Source organism: Malaclemys terrapin, chromosome 9 (assembly GCF_027887155.1).
Source record: "Malaclemys terrapin pileata isolate rMalTer1 chromosome 9, rMalTer1.hap1, whole genome shotgun sequence".
In the NCBI taxonomy this organism is placed as follows: Eukaryota; Metazoa; Chordata; order Testudines; family Emydidae; genus Malaclemys; species Malaclemys terrapin.
Genome location: NC_071513.1, coordinates 67,502,382 through 67,508,381, shown reverse-complemented (window position 1 = coordinate 67,508,381; position 6,000 = coordinate 67,502,382). Strand labels below are relative to the sequence as shown.

General features: G+C 41.4%; 1 long non-coding RNA gene across 1 annotated transcript in view; it reads left to right on the top strand.

Moving 5' to 3' along the window:
* The first annotated feature begins 1,962 nt into the window (after positions 1-1,962).
* Positions 1,963-6,000, top strand: part of LOC128842735 (uncharacterized) — a 28,319-nt gene continuing 24,281 nt past the window's right edge. Inside the window, exon 1 of the long non-coding RNA XR_008446102.1 lies at positions 1,963-2,040. This is a non-coding gene — a long non-coding RNA (uncharacterized LOC128842735). The remainder of the gene's footprint in view (positions 2,041-6,000) is intronic.

Genomic DNA, 6,000 nt, shown 5'->3' with positions numbered 1-6,000 from the left:
GAACAGGTTCCAGACCAGGCAAGGTCTCTTTGCAGCCAACAAGTATCACTGGGCCCTTTGTGACAGCCCTTTGTGCAGCTGTGGCACAACACAGATGATGACGCACAATGTTGAGGAATGCCTGCCGTTTGGCAGTGGCCTAGAAGAACTGCATCATGCCACTGAAGATGCCATCGCTTGGCTAGTCGATTATGCACACGCTAAATAAATAAGGGGAAGACATCAAACCAGGATGCAAGCCCACCCAGTTTCCTGGGATTCCAGGGCTGCCCAGACTCCCCAGCTCCCTGAATGCCTGCCTGGCAGGTGGCCTGCTCTCAGACTCTCCCAGCTGACCACCTGATGGGCTACCGAGCATCCCGGTTGTTTGGCTGTTTTGGTTACCTGACTCCCCAGCTGCCTGGTATCCTGTGCTACCTGTCTTCCAGGGTGTCCAAGTCCCCAGGTGGCTCACTGCACAGCTTCCTAGATAGCCAGGGAGCCAGGTATTGGCACCATTTTAGTGATTCCAAAACAAAATATTTCAGAATTTCATTTCTATGAAAAATTTAGAGTTTACTTTTCATCCCAATTCAAGAATAATAATAAAATAAATAAAATAATAATAATAATAATAATAATAATAAACCGTCAAATTTTGTGGAATGGAAGTTCCATTTCTCAGCTAGCTCTGTCCAGAGCCACTAGCGTGGTAGCGTCTTCTCAGAATCCAAGTGTTTCCAAGTTCTCATTTTGCAGACACAGTGTAGCAACTTGTGATGTTGATCACTTCATGTTCATAATCAATAGCAGCCATTCCTATCCTTGAAATGAAAGTTGGAATCTGAGTTTTGGCTCAGCATGCTTTGTGATTATAAAGAACCCAAACTCAAAATTCTTCCAGTTCCACCTATTCTTACCATGTAACATTGAAAGTATACTGGTGACTGGTCAGTGTTCCTTTCAATCTAGATGCACTTTATTTTTTTAAACACATTCACGGACACCTCAAATGAGCATTACTAAAGTGGAACAAGAAATCTGTGATTTATTTAACTTGTTCAACTGAAAAATATTAATGCTGTTTTATCATCTCAGGAAAACCTACTTTTGATTGAAATTTGGATTTCAGGCTTATATGGATATAATACTGGAACATATTCTGTTATATAAGGCTATGAATACATAAGCCTAAATTATGCCTAATTGTTGTCAAAACTAGTCTCTTTATCATAGTGCTTAACAGTAAATAGCTTGTGTATATGTCATGAACAGCACAAAGCAGCTCAGATGATATAACTTGTTGAAGAACATGACATTGGTGTTTGTGTAGTATGTGTGAGTTTTGTGAAATAAGCTCTCTTTGGCTTTCTCCTTTAGGAGAACTAAAAGAACGTTTGTGCTCTGGATTTAATTAAAATTGTTTCATGGATCTCTAGTCTAGTATAAGACGGTTTTAAGGCTATGGTAGAGACAATGTGTTCTCTCCAAATACATGTTGAGTGTGGGTTTACCTATGTACGGTATGTTCCTGCAGTCTAAGAACATAGGCTCCATGAGAGCTGTATTTCTTTCCATAGTGCCTCTTGAAGGGCTTATAGTTTCTTGTTTAATGGCATATTGGCGGCAGTAAAGTGCCAGAACTACGTTATCTCTTGGGCTGTTCAAATTATTCAGGATCTTGTTTCTCTTTTTTTGAGCCTGCTATTGAGTACTGAAGTGAATGGTATACACTGAGGAGTTATGATATGCGGGATCCTGTTTAAACCAGATGCCTGTAGCAGTGCTGACCAGGGACTGATGGAGTTGCCCTGAAACTCATTTCTCTTTTGAAATTGTTATCAAGTAGTCTTGAGAACTGGGATGCTGAGCTGACTGCTGGAAACTGCATTATTTCAGGAATTCTGGCAAACTAGTTTGAGACGCACAGGAGAGACTGTATCTTATTTGTGTGTGTGTGTGTGTGAGAGAGAGAGACTGCCTGCCTTCATTGGAATAGTTTGGTACATTTGCAGCTGCGGAAGAATAGTTATTTGATTCTTGCAGCAGAACCTCTGAGAGGTAAGATGAGTATTTGCTGTAGCTTGTTGCTTTCCAGTTGTAACTGGCACTATGCAGCAGTTTCATTTAGGGATAGCTGCAGTTTTAGTTGATAGCCTAATTGTATGTTTGGATGTTTTTTACTTTGAGCTATATGTCTATTTGTGGTGGACGGAGAAGCTTGGGTCTGAGTGCTACTGCTCACTACAAAGATCAGCAACCTTAGAGAACCAAACCTGTTCTTTTCACCTTGACCACCCTCTGGGTCTGGTTTAAGAGGACAGTGTTCATTTTTGCAAGCCACTTATCTAAGCCACTGGGCAAGATAGAAATAATTTTCGGAACATAGTCTCCCTTGGGCCAGCGACAGGAAGTAGACATCCCTAGTTTTTCATGCACAGATGAGCTGCAGTGGTTCAGGGCTCTTCTTGGACAGTCATTTCATATGGCACAGTGGTATGTCAGACTTTTTCCATGGAGGAGCACCTACATTTGCTTAATCAAACCCATACTATTCAGGTTCAGTTCATTACAGATAGTTCTCAAGGGAACAGATTTCTGCATAATCCATTTTACCTTTCCTGATACAGAGGTCTCAGAATATTTGTATATTCACTATCTCTCATCTAATCAACAGTGGAATTTTGTTTGATTTGGCGTTTGGTGTAATTTTCCAGGACTGATGCAGGTCTCTCACATAAATTAGGGCAAGGTGTGATCAACAATTGAAAGGGATTACTCTAAAGAAAACTGACAATGGTGCAGGTGGTTTACTGGATGATATGATTCCCTCCAACTCAGCATTGAACCTGATGTTCTAGTAAGATGCATGGGGTACTGCACTTCAAAGCACTGAACATTTAGGGCTTGTCTCCACGGCACTGCAATACAGATTACAGGGATGTAGCAAGCACCAAAATGTTGCACTCTAACTGCCATGTATGGATACTGCTGGCATGGACTAAAAAGTACCTAGTTCATGTTACATAGTCCTCTTTCAAATTAGTTTGCATCACCAGTCCCTATGGGGCAGTTAGGTTACAATTTGCCATACATACTTTGGATTTAGGAATTCTAGAGGGAGTATCACATTAGTTCTGTGTCCTGTTTAACTTGTCAGATTACATAATAATTGACTTCAGTGGAGTTGCTAATTTACCCTACTGTAAGTGAGAGGAGTCTCAGGCTCTGAGGATGAAAATTTTCAATGCAGTCTAAGGAAGTTAGGCACCCACATTCCTTTGAAAGTCAATGGGAGTTGAGGATCAAATTCCTTTAGGCCCCTTTGAAAATCCCACCCTGTGTGGAAATACAGCACAACTATAATTTTGCTAACTTTTTTTTACAACCTATGAAATGTTTTGTTCATTTAATTTGACCACTGAGTCACGTGATCCTCTGATTTTTTCCAAATAGCACAACATCACTTGCACCATTTCTAGTCTGTTTCTGACACTTATTTTGATCACCTTCAACTGTTAAAAGTGAGCAATTTGTTCAGGAAATCCATTAAGAATTGAAATTGGCATGTAGCCTGAAAAGTAAACCCATGTCATGCTTGTTTTCCTGCACCAGTACACAATGATGTCAGAAAAGCAAAAGAAGAATATGTGTATGAAACAGGAGACATGAATCCAGAGTATTATTGAGGAAAATAGGGCTCCAGGAAGATTGTTTAACAAGCATATACTGGCAAAGAATTACAGACTGGCACAGTCAATTGTTTCTTGCTTCAGAACAGACACACAATTCTTCAAATGTATATTAATGCTGAGCAGATAATTCATAGTCATGTATTTGATTATTTTAGTCTCTTTTGCAGCTATCATTTATCTCAAATTTATTTATTTGAAATGTGTCAACTAAATATTTTGTGATTTTTTTTTAAACTCCTGGACTGATTGTGAATGGATCTCTGTAAATACTTCATAGTTATGAGCTGATCTATTGACTGTTCAGGTAAGTCACATGGTGCTGCTCTCATTTCCTAGCTGATGAGGCAGGAATGTAACCCCTGATCATGGTATGTTCCAGGTCCCTCTCTGTGGCTGATCCACAGAGGATATTTGTCTCTTAGAGGCCCAATGAGGAAGTGGAATGGTCAGCTTGAATTGCCAATAGAAAATGTTCAAAAGAGTAAGATCATGGTCTCTTTGCAAGGCAGCAATTCAGTACTGTAAAGAGGCCATTTCTACAAGGGATTATGTACGTCTCACAAATGTGTTCAGCAAATGAATTTGTCGCGATAGGAAACTGACTTTTCTCATGTTTCAAACAGCATAACAATATGGTGTGCGAGGGAGGACATGGGACATCATGGGATGCTGTGATGAGGCAAAGGAACTCTATAAGGTTCAGGTTAAAAACCTGCCCATAAAGTCATCCTTCTCTGTACTGCGATACTCAGCACTGGGGGGTTAGCAGCAGCAGGCAGGTGATTCTGTGAAGGGTAGGATATATAAACACTCACGGAAGGAGCTTGGGACTAGGCTGAAATAGGGCACTGTCATGAGGTCTACAAACCTAGAAGCAGGGAGGAGAGTCTCTCCTGTTTACAAGCAAGGAGCTTGATCACAACCCCACACAGCTGCCAGAGCAGCCAATCATGGAGGCAGGTCTGTAAATCTGACAGGTGTGTAAACTCCCCTCAGGGATGCAGATTCTTTCCATAACCAGCCACTACTCAGGTCTCAGGTGCTGAGCGTGATGGTGCCAATAATGCCAACCTGGAGGGCTGACAACAGATTATTGTGATGCCCAATATTAATGAGATGGGGCTGTTTTACAGTGCTGATTCTGACAGCATGCTTTGCTTCAGACATGAAGTGAAGAAATGCCCTGAATAAATTGGAGAGAATGAGACCATTTCTCAGCCACTTCTCATCTAGTCTTTAATGAAGCAAAATGGAGGCGTGGCACAACCACATGATTCTCAGGGGAGAGGAAAGTGCAGCTCAGACTAACAAATTAACTAAGGAAAAAATCAACTTCCACAAAGTCCAAAAATTCAACTTCCTTTCAGCACCCATGAAGTAAGACATGCCTCTGACTGGGCTACTGACTTTACAATGTAGAATTGTGACTTGAGCACTCTTTGTGGAGTTATTTGGGATCCATCCTTTCAGTGAGCAGAAGCAGACAAAATGAGTACAGGAGGCAGAATTTTCCCATGAGCTGGGTATATTCTATGGATGACAAGAGATTATGATAAACTCTCAACCAAGCTCATCTTGGATCTTGACTATTGCAAACTCTTCATCAATCATGAAAAATTCAATCTTTCCTCACTTATGTCTCACTGCTGCAAAGATCATTTTCTTAGCTCATCATTTCAACCAGATCACCCCTCTCTTTTCATCCCTCCACTTGCACCTCTTCTCTACCATATAAAACACACACTACTTCTCTTTTAAGGCCCCTTGGGACCTATCCCCGACCAGGACCCTACCTATCATTACTCAGATCCTACTGAGATGTTAACTCCCACCTTGACCTGCCAGTGACACCAACCTTCAGCACCCACGTGTTAAATTTTCAAACACCTGCACACTTTCTCCCATGTTGCCTCTGGTTCATGGGAGGAAGATTCCCATAAATAATTGCAAAGCTACTTGCTTGTCCTCCTTCAAGTCCCTCTTTAAAACTCCCTTCTGCCATGATGCCTGGTTAGACAGGTGTTGCGCTGAGACCACAGCCTATAATTTTGACCCGTATTGTTTCCTCCTTATCTTGTGTTCTTCCTGTCTGTCTGCAATGTTGTCTTTTGTCTTATCCTCAGGCTGCAAACTGTTATTTGCATAGTATCTAGCACAATGGCGCCTTGACTCATGACTGGAGCCCTTCTCACCTGCAAATAAACAAAAAGAGTCGCAAAGATGTTAAGTGACTTGGCTCAAGGTCAAACAGAGTCTGTGGCAGGGCCACAGATATCCTGACTCCATTCTTCTATCTTAACCACAAAGCCACCCTTCGCCTTAGAAG